Here is a 13,931-nt window from a genome sequence, read left to right on the forward strand (position 1 = left end):
ATGCCCTGGAAATCCAGTGCTTCGTGGTCTGTTGAATCATTACATAAGCTTTCCCTTACCTTGTTAATTATTTTTAAAACACAGCTTTCTATTGCACTTACCAAAAATGTGTTCCAGGAGATGTGATTTATTGCTTAAGCCACAAAATTTGTTCTTCATCCAAGATAAAACAAAAGCATTGATATGGAGCGCAATAAGGGTTGTGGTTATCAGTGTGAGGTCTGTGCTCAGAAACATTGTCAACACATTCCAAGAAAAGTGCCTGAATGTAGGCACTAATTAATTCATCTGTGAAACTCTCTGGAATTAAAGCTACATTCTGAAGGAGCTTTCTAATTGAGAGTAAATGCCTCATTAGTGCTGAGCATTTCAACCTGAGAACATCAGAAAAGTCAAACAGAATAATTAATAGCATTTGGGTAATGGAATAAACTAGTTACAGATGTGCATCCAGCAGTTGAGGCGATTAGATTTTAGAGTTAACTGGTCCTAAAGCAGTGGGGGTAAGTAGTCATGAATTTTTACCCCCAAAAAAGAAAAAAGATAATATGCTATACTGAGAAAGGACAGCAGAAATTAATCAGTTACAGCTGCAGTTGTCTGTCTGCTTAGGTAAAAGGTAAAGGTAAAGGTACCCCTGCCCGTACGGGCCAGTCTTGACAGACTCTGGGGTTGTGCGCCCATCTCACTCAAGAGGCCAGGGGCCAGCGCTGTCCGGAGACACTTCCGGGTCACGTGGCCAGCGTGACATCGCTGCTCTGGCGAGCCAGAGCCGCACACGGAAACGCCGTTTACCTTCCCGCTGGTAAGCGGTCCCTATTTATCTACTTGCACCCAGAGGTGCTTTCGAACTGCTAGGTTGGCAGGCGCTGGGACCGAGCAGCGGGAGCGCACCCCGCAGCAGGGATTCGAACCGCCGACCTTTCCATCGGCGCTGAGGCTTTAACCCACAGCGCCACCTGTGTCCCGGTCTGTCTGCTTACTTTAGATTAAATCTGTGTTTTTTGTTTTATTTTCTTTGAGTGGACATGTATAGGATTGTAGTGTAAATGTGATAAAAGGAATTGCAAAGGCTTTTTGATGTGGAATCTCTAAAATACTTGGGTTGGGGGAAAATATAGGCCCAAACAATCACCCTGTTCTCTTTGTTGTAACAGTAACACTTGGTCATTATGATGTTGCCAATATTACAAAACAATTACAAAATGGTAGCTAAAATTCTGATCAGTAGGTGAATTACTTTTCACTTAGCAAACGTGGGAAAAATTAAATATAATGTTGAATGGAAATGTCCAAGCCCTTATTAAATATATCTATTTGTGTATATCTCTGTGCCAGAATCTAGGAGGGCTATGCAGATGAGAAGATAAAAACAGACTTGTTTTTACATCACTACTATTTGATGATATGAGGCAAAGTAAACAGGGAACAGTCTGGGATACAACTGGGACAGAGGGAAACCTGATATTTAGCTTCGAGTTCAGTGGTGCCCCTGAGTGTAACAAGTCAAAATTAGGAGTGCCCAACAGCTGATGTGTAGCAAAAAACAAAGCGGGTACACTCAGAAGTCCTATTGAGTTCAGTGGGGAATACATCTCAGTAGCTGGGTTTAGGATTGTACACTTAGTCTCACTGACAAAGTTTGGCCCATCATTCTAAAAAAAAATTGCACTACAGAAATTGTCTGATGATGAAATACTAAAAATACAGGACAACCCTTATGGGTGGTATTTGCAGAGGGCCATAGCTTAGTGATAGAGCATCTACTTGCATATAGAAGCTCCCAGGTTCAATCCATGGCATCTTCAGGTAGGGTCAGGTGTGTCCCCTACCTGAAACCCTGAAAAGCCACCATCACTCATCTAGACAGTGCTGAACTAGATGGGCAAATGGTCCAGGATTACACAGCTTCCTGTGCTCCTAGCCCTAGTTTCATACATGTGAAGAGGGCTCCAAATGGAAGAAAAACAGGACCATGTTACTGGCATCCATAGGCCTAATGCATCTGAGAGTGGAGGTATAATATAGCCATCATGGCAAAGAGCCATTGATGGCCTTATCCTCCCTGAACCTGTCTAACCATTTTTTAAAGTCAACCAAACCGGTGACCAAATTCAGCGGCTGAACTGTGTGGTGTATGCAGAAGTACTTCCTTTTGTCTGTCTTCCAACACTCGGTTTCATTGCATGACCTTGAGTACTGGTAGTCACTGAAGACTGATTAATGTGCTTCCTTTGGGGGGGGGGTTGTTAAAAGCCAATTTGGCATAGTAGATTGCGAAATTTCTCTTCATCCAAGTTATTTTGATGCTGTGGTTACTTAACTAATAGCTATTTAAAACCCAGCCATATTAACACCCACATTACTGTTTTGTTCTTTGAAAAACATGCACAGTACTGGCAATGTGACTGTTACATAAAATCTCTGTGGAGGCTTTGCAGTTGTAGCATGTTAATGAATTAATTCAACATGGAACAGATAAGAATTTATTGTGTGCCATATCAAGTGGTGTTTCCAGCTGTCAGAGTTTTTAAGTTCATTTGGGATTTCATTTGATATTTTTAATTTATGATGTTGCCAGTCTCAAGGTGTGTTTTTTTGTAAAGTAAGAAATTATTGTTAATTGTCAGTGGTTCAAGAGTCTGAGAGATCATAGTGCCTTAATTTGCACTTTCACTGTAAATATTCTGACTTCTTGCACATACTTGTTTAAAAATTGTTGCATTGTGTGATTCATTTCTGACTTCATAAGTTGTGTCATGTTACATCACCTATATCAGGGGTAGCAAACGTTGTCACCTCCAGATCTTAATGGATTATCAACCCCAAGCTTTTTGAAAGTACAGTGGTACCTCGGGTTAAGTACTTAATTTGTTCCGGAGGTCCGTATTTAACCTGAAACTGTCCTTAACCTGAAGCACCACTTTAGCTAATGGGGCCTCCTGCTGCCACCACACCGCAGAAGCACGATTTCTGTTCTCATCCTGAAGCAAAGTTCTTAACCTGAAGCACTATTTCTGGGTTAGCGGAGTCTGTAACTTGAAGTGTATGTAACCTGAAGCGTATGTAACCCGAGGTACCACTGTACCCAGTGTCAACTGAATCACTGCTATCTATATGCTTGTTGACACTCTCAAAGAATAAGATAGTGAGATAGGACTTATTCTTTAAAAAGCCATGTTGGGTCAGCCTCAGCAAGACTTGTTCCTCTATATGTTTGCTAATTTGTCAATGCATTCTACCAGCTTTCCCAGAACAAGCATTAAGCCAACAAGGCTGTAGTTTGCAGGATCCCCCCCCCCCCCAGAATCCCTTTGCAAAAATTGATGCTGTCTTGGCCACTTTCCAGTTCTCAGGTACCAAGGCTGATCTTAGGAAGAAGTTGTATATTTTTGTTAGCAGAGACGAACTCTTAGCTAAATGCCATCTGGACCTGTTACTCCTACCACAGCAGTAGGAAGTTATGATACATTCTTATCTAAATGTGTTAATTCAGCTGAGGAAATAAGGTATCATTAAAGAGCTAAGAGCCATTCAAACCAGGGGTCAGCAAACTTTTTCAGCAGGGGCTGGTCCACTGTCCCTCACACCTTGTGGGGGGCCAGACTATATTTTTTTGGGGGGGGGGGAATGAACGAATTCCTATGCCCCACAAATAAGCCAGAGATGCATTTTAAATAAAAGCACACATTCTGTTCATGTAAAAACACCAGGCAGTCCCCTCAAATAACCCAGAGATGCATTTTAAATAAAAGGACACATTCTACTCATGTAAAAACATGCTGATTCGTGGACCATCCACAGGCCGGATTTAGAAGGTGATTTGGCCGCATCCGGCCCCCGGGCCTTACTTTGCCTACCCATGATTCAAAGCATCGCCAGGATGGTTTTCATTTTGTGTATGTGCATGTAAGAGAGAAATGCTTAAGTCATTTGGAATGGGAGACCCAATTAAGAGTATTTATTTTTAGATATACCCCTTTCATTATCAAATTCCAAGGTTATTTACAATATACAGTCGTACCTTGGAAGTTGAACGGAATCCGTTCCGGAAGTCCCTTCGACATCCAAAACATTTGAAAATCAAAGTGCGGCTTCTGATTGGCTGCAAGAAGCTCCTGCAGCCAATCAGAAGCCCCGTCAGATGTTCGGCTTCCAAAAATAGTTCGCAAACCAGAACAGTCACTTCTGGGGTTGCGACGTTTGGGAGTCCAACCGTTCAAGAACTAAGCTGTTCAAAAACCAAGGTACGACTGTAAATTAAAACAAAATATATTTAAAGGTAGATGTGTTAAACAGTATATATTAAAACACAGTAATGTGAAAATATCAGTGCAGTAAAACACAACAGAATACACACACACTCCCTAAAGGTTAGATTTTAAAGTCTGTGCATACTTGACAAAAAAGGTATTCAACTGACCCCAAAATTCAATTAAGATTGGTGCCTTATAACATTGAAACTTATAACAAGAAGTCTGCAAATGTTGGCATGCATGTTAAATATGTGCAACATCTACATCTCCTTGTAAAAATAATGCAGCCTGTGAAAATACAAGGAGTATTTTCAATGTAGGAATTCAGTGTTCAGAATGCATGTGATACCATTACTTATTTTTAAAGAAAACAGTAGGCTTTTGTTTGAATTAAACCATTGGAATAAATTATGTCCTTAGGGAACTAAAGTGTTCCTTTGTTTTATCTGTATCATATGATTAGGTGTGTATGATAGTATGCTCTTTAATATTAAGCAGATGCTTGGTTTACAAAATAACTAAAGGAATATATATATATACTCCTTTCATTTTTCTTCTTTTCTCCTGCTTGAATTTCCTTTTCTGTCACTTGATTTAATCATGGTGATAGTTATGCCCGCCTCACCACTGACTAAAGAAAACCCTGGCTTTCCTCATAACTAATGTTTGGCTATCCATTTAAACACTGGTTTCAAAATCTAGTTACAGAGCATTCTTACTTAGCACTGAGCATAGCTTGGGCCATGAAGATTTAACTTGTCTGAGAAGTTAGGGAGCATGCAAGTTCATGTCATATTGCCAGTCTAATCATGGTTAGCATGTTGGGAACATTACACCTACGCGAACCTACTGATGATGTTTTCCATAAAATCTTACATTTCACAAAGTAAAAGTTTGTTGGAAAAGCTCGTAGTCTCATTAACACTATAGAATTCATACCATAGAAGTGAAACGGTACATAGGTAGATACTTCGCTGGCCACTGGAATTTCTTGGTGTCACCTCTCCATTCTATCATAAAGACCTTCTGCACCCTTCATTGTCTGTTAATACACAATGGTACCTCTGTTTAAGAACAGCCCTGTTTACGAACGATTCAGTTTACGAACTTCTCAAAACCGGAAGTAGTGTCCCAGTTTGTGAACTTACATTGCTCTACGAACAGAAGCCGAATGGTGGAAGGGTACCGGTGGCGGGAGGCCTCATTAGGGAAAGCACGCCTCGGTTTAAGAACGGTTTTGTTTTAAGAACAGACTTCCGGAACGGATTAAGTTTGTAAACCGAGGTACCACTGTAAAAGTAGAAGGCTGATGAGTACTAGGGTACCCATGTAAGCTACACCTGATGAAATTCTCTCTTCTGTACAGCTCTTAAAGATGCAAGAGCTTAGTCCTCTTTGTATCTATCTATCTTAATAAATACCTTGCACATGTGTGTCCATATATGTATGTGTGCATATGTGTATATATCTCTATCTATCTCTATCTATCTATCTATCTATCTATCTATCTATCTATCTATCTATCATCTACATACAGCACTTTTCTGAGGGGACGCAGGGGTACGCATACCCCTAAATATTTTGTGAATCTTTGTACTTTTGTCCATTTACTGTATTTCCCCTGATTTGAACTATAAAATGGTGATTTTATTGAGTCAAAATGAGAGTACCCCTAAACATTTTTTTTTTTTTAGAATAAAGCTGTCTGTGTGTGTGTGAATTCCTAGCTTTTCTTGAAAATGGTACCTTTCCATTCACTTTATTTCCTTGCATTCTCCTGCTGCCTTCCCTTAAAGCCCACTGCAGTGTACAGTAATAAGCAATAACCCCATAATGACTTTGGAAATATTTTCTTAGGGCACCGTTGAACACTTAATTCTGATTCATCTTCTTGTTGTTTCAAACTGACAACATAAGAGTAATGGTAAATATTGCTCGGCTTTGTATGGTTATAGTCCACTAAAGGTAGCAAAAATTGTACTAATTACATCCCGAAAGGTTTCTCTGCCTTGTTTTATGGCTCTTACAAACATTAAAGCTATTGATGTTTGCTTAATTAATACTGAAGGGTACCCTTAAATCCTTTGTCATTTTGCTTTTACATTTCGGTTCGGTTTATCCCAAGGCTTCTCAGTAAGGTTGATATTAAGCTTAAAATGTGTCCTTATATTGCATATTCACACAACAATTTATAATAAATAGGAAAGAGCTTTATTATGTATATGCACCACATTTTTGCCCTATTTAACGGAGGCCTTCAAAGCAACTAAAATAATTTAACAATAAAACAAAATAAAAATCAAAGTGCAAGGATCAGTATGAAAAGCAATACACAAAACAGTAAATTTGTCTATACTAGTGGTATCTCAAGTTACAAATGCCTCAGGTTACAAATGCTTCAGGTTACAAAGTCCGCTAACCTGGAAGAGTTACCTCGAGTTGAGAACTTTGCCCCAGGATGAGAACGGAAATCGTGAGAGGCCCCATTAGTGAAAGCATGCCTCTAGTTAAGAACGATTTCAGGTTAAGAACGGACCTCCAGAACAAATTAAGCTCATAACTAGAGGTACCACTCTATAAGACAGGCTTAAAAAGCACAATTCTTAGCTAATGCTGTAAAACAAGGTTTCCTGGGCTGAATTTCACAATCTGGGTGCCACCTCGAAGAAGTCCACCAGGAACAAATGAGATCTTAGGTGGGCTTTTTTTTAAAAAAAAAAAGTACCATTTTTAGGAGACTTGAAGAAGTGGGAAACTGAAGGTAAAGAAATTCAAGGCTGCAAAGGCCACCAGTATGCTTGGTGGAAACATGACATTAATTGTGTCCAGTTACACCTACAAGAGTTCTCAGTGTACACAAAAATACTGCTAATTTATGAATTTCAGCCAGTGTAGTTTACAGAGTGAAGAGAATATTGCATTTGGGTTGGAGACTGAGGTTCAAATGCTTACTTGGCTATTAATGATTCTGGACATCTTGGGCAAAAAAATATCAGAAACCTTGCATGATTTCCTCCTAGAAGGACCAACTCTTGTAAAGACATACGGTAATCTTTAATCAATGAAGCCCCGGTATAAGGCAGGAAAGTAATCGAAACAAATACATTTTGAGCCAGTGATTTCTGTTGTGTGCTTTATTTACAACTAAATGCATCTACCATATGCTCAGATGCTCTTTTTTTGCATTCCAGCTGCATTTTAATTGCTAGTTCAATCACAAAACAGATCTCACACTGGGAATTATTTGAAGTGAATGTTGACTTTGCACACCAGTTTTCAGTATTCTTATTTTTCAGCAGGAAAAAAAAATATCAAAAAGATATTGACAGGCACATCATTCTGCCTTCAAAATCACAGCTTGCAATGTAGACTAAGAATAATATCCAGTGTCACACCAACGTAGACAGTGGGACTTCTTCCTCTGCTCCCTCTTGCAGCCTTTCATGCCCCCAATCTACTCTGAAAGGACCCCCAACAATCTAGAGCAGCAGGGGTGCCAACTTGAATGAAATATTGTGGGGGCCCAGGTAAGCCTCACCCCACATGATGCAGTGCACACACACCATTTGAATGGGAATTCCAATCCACTTTGTGGAAGCCCAGCCTCCTCAAATATTTTATTGTGAGGACTGAAGCCCCCATGACCCCTATGTAGAGTAGTTTTGGGGCTGTGGAAGGGACTGCATAGAGGAGGAGAGGAGAGGAAAGTCCCATTGCATGAGGGAAAAGTTACTGTGCAAATGGGCTTTTTTGCAGACTTCTCAGAAGCAATAGTAGTTATAATTTATTAATAAATGATTAGGAGCTAGTGAAGATTTAAGCACATTGAGCCAGCACTTCAACCAATATAACTTTAAAAAATCAATAAATGGAAAAATCTATTGGAAGAATGAAGAAAGTTGACATTAAAATTGGGGTCATTGTGAGCATACTTATCTTTTAACTTTTAGTGCTATGATCTCTGCAATAATAGCCAAGTAAGTTCACTCTTAGTGTATGCTTGCATGCATAAATGGCCTTCAATTGTGGTTGAATGTTAAGTTCAGTGAATTACCAAAGGAGAATGTTCAGTCATCCATATAATCCCATGAAGAAGTATCTATAGGGTAAGCAACTGAAGAAAGAAATTTGTCAACATACCATCAGGTATAGAATCAGAGTTGGAAGGAACCCCTTGCAGGGCAGGAACATTTTCCCTTTCTCCAAATTAAAATATGTGGGTAGGTAGGTGAATTTTGTTTATAACCAACTGGTTTTATTCGATTCTTCATTCAACATATATCCACATTCAAGTTCTACCACAGAAAATACAAAAAAAGTATTTTTATCCTTTCAATAATAAGCAGGGCTTGGTTCAAAAAACAATACTCATAATTGTGGTTTCATTTCCTAATAGTTCTGTCATAGTGTTACTGATTCATCAAATTATTCATCTAATTATTTACTCCATTATGTGAATTCAACTTATTTCCTTGTAAACTTGACTCACTTGAAGGCAAATCATATTCAAATATTATGTCAGTCACAACAGTAATTACAGTAATAAGAACCTGCTGTATGTAAAGGAGAAGATTCTCATATTTAAGGTGGTATACTTTATTAAATATCAGTAATATATTAAGACATACTTGTATTTTTTCGAACAATTCATGCAAGAAGACATATTCATGGGGGGAAAACTCTAAGTTTCTGCCCAATTAGCAATTGTTAAAAAAATAGCAGTTTGGGGCCCTTTTATATCTTCTTTATGTATACAGGATACCTCTTAGTTGTGTTTCTGTTTATATTCTCTAGGCTAGTAAAGTACAAGCACCAGTGACTATGTGGAACAATTATAGCATCATTCTACCCATGACAGTTTACAACAGGGATAGTCAATGTGGTGCCCCCCCCCAGGTATTGTGGACTTGTGGACTCCAGTCAGCCTCAGAGGTGTGGCCAGATGCCAGGAATGATGGAAGTTCTAGGTCACAACACCTGGCATGCACCACATTGATTCCTGCAGGTTTGCAGAACACAAATGTGCTTAACAGAAAAGTATTATATGTATCTGGTGCATAGCTTTTTCACTCACCTCAAAAGCACATTTGTAGCCTCTTATTAAGACTAATGTGAATCATGAGCAAATGGTTGACGTGCTTGGAGAGAGGGGATTTCTTCTAAATGTCAGGATCCAGTGCGCTGTCAATAGTTACCAAGTTAATATCTATAGAAGAAGACAAAAAGAGTCATTGTTCTAGCTATTATAGTTTTCATTAAGAAGTAACTGAAGCTAACTTTAAAGCTAACTGAAAACTGAAACCGTGGGAAGATTGATCAGGTATTCAGCCGTGGCAGATTGCTCACCTTATGAAGGGTCTGGCAGGATTTTGTCAGGCTGCAAATCAGTAGCTGGGGAAGGTAAACAGTAATGTCATAATCTTCTCAGGCAGTGGAAGGTGTTTGCAGTCTCTGCTATTGCCAGGCAAACTCTAAAGTACATTTTCTTAAAGATGGTAACTACAGTAACTATCATTGGTCTCTGCTTATCAAGTATGTAAGTGAACACACATGGAAGCCTGATACTGAAATCTGAGTGTAGGAAGAATCCTCACTATTACAAGTTCTCCTGGTAACACAGAAAAAACAGGTTCCATTTTACTCTTAAGACAACTATTTCTGTTCATTTTAATGTTGCCAAAATGCAAATACAAACTTCTCAGATGTCCAAACATTCGGAGGGGACTGTTTTGCAAAAATACAAAAATATATTTATGTAGAGGGTTATCCATGTAACTTTGACAGGACACAGTCAAAGTATCAGTGGAAAAGTTACATTTCCATACAACACAGGTTTACTTCTAAAAGAGACTCACTGGATTACTTCAAAACTGCCAAGAACTTTATTTGTTGGTGTTGATGAGGATTGTTATCACTAGAATTAAAATGTTCTGTTTTCAGTGCACAGTATTTTTAACTTCTAATTTCTCCCTTCTGACAGAGTGATTGCTAGTTTCCACTATGCCTGGACATAATGTTCCACTAAGTATTGTGTGGACTGAAACAGTATTTTTTTGTGAAACCAAAAACTCTTCAAGTTGTAAAATCCAGTTGTTTTGCACCAAAAGTTAGTGCAAATTTGGCTTTTGTGTAGTAGAAGGTGACTGGACACTATTCCAAGCTAAATCAGCAAAGTATTCGAATCTGCAATAGACCTTGATCTGAAAAGTATGCTTAATGCAATGATAGCCACAAACGCTATTTGTTTGTTAATGCTTTGTAAACTTCTTTGCATGAGGGAGAGCTAAGTTTGAAATTGTCTGTTTATACATTTGCTGTGAATTTGGAGCGGATCAAATACGTAGTTGTGCAAGCACACAACATATAAGGCTTCTGAGCAAATTTTATTTTGAATTGTCCATGGGATTTGCAGCCTTTTATATTCAGAGAGGCACTGGAAGACAGAAGTGCCTGGCGTGCTCTGGTCCATGTGGGTCATGAAGAGCTGGACACGACTAAACGACTAAACAACAAAAATATTCAGTGAGCAAGGGCTTTGGTGCCCTCTTCCCTCATATGCTACCTTTCCTTTGCAATCTCCAATCTGATTTACTCAGAAATGGTAGTTGCCAGATTTTTAATTCAGCCCTAAGTAACAAGCTGACCAAAGCAATAACAGGCTTATGAGGGCTGTGCAAATATTCAGCTCAAAATCTTATCAGGGTTTGTTTGTTTGTTTATCTCCCACAAGCATTCTCTTCATGTACAGTATGATCATATCCTATGTACATTTAACTTGCATGATTTCAACTACACGCACTCCCCCACACTTAAATGTGATCGCATATACAGGCGGCACTGGGGAATAAATAAATAAATAAATAAATAAATAAATAGAAAGAATCATATCAGGAAATGGAGGAGGAAAGCTGGAGAGTCATTGTGGCTCACAAGGAGACCCTCCCCAGAACCCAAAGAGGATGTCAGTGAGGGTGGAGGAGCAGCAGGGCTTTGTTTAAGCTGTTCCGCCTCCCCGCCTAACAGCTGATACGTGGAGTAGCGCAGCAGCAGTAGTCACTTTCCTACGAGTCCTCCAGGTGGCCCCAGAGCTGGGATCTTCAACTAGAGAGAGTTGTGTGGCGATAGAGTAGGAGAGCTAGAGAGCTGGGGGGGGGGGAATGGGCATTGTGCCCTTGTGTTCTTCTTTGCCCTTCTAGGGAAATCCACTGTGAAAAGTAGCTTTTAAGCTCTCTGCCTCTGAGCAAGGCCATTTCCTAGTGTGGGCTTTGTATTTAACTTGTGGGATTTCAACCAGCCAGCCTTCAACCATGTATACAGGCATCACCCCACTTATGTGGGGGTTACGTTCCCTCCATGTGCATGAGTGAAATCACATGGAGAGCACCTTCTGAGAAGCATCTAAATGTCCATTTGCCTACCTATCACTTCCCAACAGAAACCCGATGTGATTGGAGGCAAGCATATCATATTAGTACCCTAGCTTTTAGATCTGAGAGTCCCTCTTCCCACCCCTTCAGTAGTATGGTATCCACTAGGCAAAATCTGCCTCTGAAAACTTTTCTTCCTGTTTTTAGCATTGTCTGATAGAAGCGACTGAACTCTGGTGGAAATAAGGCTAATGTTGAACTATTAATGGTGGGATTAACCTTCATTTTTATGACAAATAAAACTAGCAGTCAAATTGAGGTGCAGTTCAGTACTGACTTTAAACTTTTTGTACAATTCCTCAGACTGCCCCTCATTTCAAAACACTATTTTATTTCATTTTTAAAAATAAAACTTTTCATTTCATTTTTTAAAAAGAAGACATTTCCCTTGAATAGCATCTTTCCATTTCAGGGGAAAAAATTATTTGAAGATGCACACTCGTTTTCAGAAATAGCATGCTAGGTTAAAAAAAGAAAAGAAAAATACTGCTGAGGTTGTGATTCAGTGGAATCTACAGAGAAATCCTTTCTTACAAGAACCCAAAGCCTAAAGCTTTCACAGTTCTGACAAAGACTGGAAATAGAATAGGATTTCTTTTAATTTCCCCCCTCTCTTTTTAACAGAACAACCGCTAAAAACCAAAATCTCTTAGCTAGGGGGAAATGTGGGACTAACGTATTTAAAAGGCAGAAGTTGGTTGCATCATAAAGGTTTTGGATGACAGAGGCAAAAGGATTGTGCTATTCTTATGAGGTCCTATTTCTATTGTGACCAATGTGCACTTCATTTGATAATACATTCCATATATATTGCAGCATTTTAACTTGTCCCCATTTGAGTAGTAAGCTTATGCATCAGTAAAAGCAAGCTGTATCATGTGCAGATCTTAACAAAATAAACTCTAGGTTGTATCCAAGTAAGTCAAATTTGCTTTCGACATAGATACACTCTCTGCATTAAATCACTCCACCATTGCTTCATATATGACCCTCTGTTAGCCACCAAAATGACCATCGCAGACTGGAAGGAAGAGTGCACACTAGCACATTGTACATATGTGTGTGCGCTCTCTCTCTCTCTCTCTCTCTCTCTCTCTCTCTCTGTGTGTGTGTGTGTGTGTGAGAGAGAGAGAGAGAGAGAGAGAGAGAGAGAGAGAGAGAGAGAGAGTAGGAGCTCGCTTTGTGGATTTCTGCAGGTGTTGGATTTATGGTCATTTCAAGGGATGATAATAGTAAAATAATTGGCTTTGCATTATGCCTTTAGAAAGAAGCTGTGGGTTGCTGGACATCTGCAGTTCTTCTCTTGCATATTAATATTAACTTGCCGCTGCACACGTTCTAAATACCCGTTTCCAGTGACTATCATTTATCCACTCATGTGTTCTTGGGAAAGCAGGAGGCTTGTATTTTTCGTCAGCTGACATTTTAATTGTTCTCGTACTCATATTTATTTCAGTTATTTCTATCATAATAAACACACAGTTCTCCAGATCATGTTATACCTTAAAATTCCTTACTCCCTGGTTGTAGTATATGGGTGGGTGTGTTTTTACAATATCGGTTACTAGGTAACAAAGCTGCTTAGTTGAATGTTCTGCTCAGTTGTTCTATTCAAAGCTACACAAAATGGAATCTTGGGTTTTCTTAAGTGTGTCACATTCCTTTGTTTGAGCCTTTATTTCATGAATTGTAGGATTGACACCTAGTGCAACTAGTCAAGATTTTTCTGGCACTGGAAGATCGAGACTTGTTGTGTGTTCATTCTGATGAAAAAAACTAAATTCATTTCACCATGTTTATACTGTGGCTTATTTTATACAGTTCATGAGGCTGCCCGTGTTCTGTGCTATTCTTAGCATTCTCCTCACTTACCTATATCAACACACAAGCGCAAACAATGCCAATAATAAAAATTGACAGCCACATCAGTCAGCTTCAAATACAAGTTCCTGGCTCTAGTTGCAATTCAGGTTTTTACTCTGCAAATTTGTAAACGTGATGGATTTTGTTTTGACATTAACTCCAGCCCTTCTCCAGCCCTTCTTATTATAAATTCTAAATAACTTCAGTTTCAAAGCTGAGTACAAGTACATGAAAGCAACACCAACTGATTTCAAATATATTTTATAGGGAAATGTGCTTGAAACTGCATCTTTACACTGCAGTGATATATCTATTGGTGCTGCTTGGAAGGAAGTAGCTACAGTGAATATATGAGCAGCTCTTCCTTACTTCTCTGGTCAAATCT

At 39.1% G+C, this 13,931-nt stretch overlaps 1 protein-coding gene and 1 long non-coding RNA gene across 3 annotated transcripts in view; one reads left to right on the forward strand and one right to left on the reverse strand.

The window, feature by feature from the left end:
• KCNJ3 (potassium inwardly rectifying channel subfamily J member 3) overlaps positions 1 to 13,931 on the forward strand; it is a 116,044-nt gene that overhangs the window by 72,075 nt on the left and 30,038 nt on the right. The window lies entirely within an intron of this gene.
• LOC309380414 lies at positions 8,760 to 13,226 on the reverse strand. The gene is made up of 3 exons (XR_014172915.1): positions 13,186 to 13,226; positions 9,603 to 9,647; positions 8,760 to 9,462 (listed from the first exon to the last, which is right to left on the reverse strand). It is a non-coding gene; the product is annotated as an uncharacterized lncRNA (long non-coding RNA).

This window comes from Podarcis melisellensis (genome assembly GCF_964234715.1).
Source record: "Podarcis melisellensis genome assembly, chromosome: 1".
Lineage (NCBI taxonomy): Eukaryota > Metazoa > Chordata > Lepidosauria > Squamata > Lacertidae > Podarcis > Podarcis melisellensis.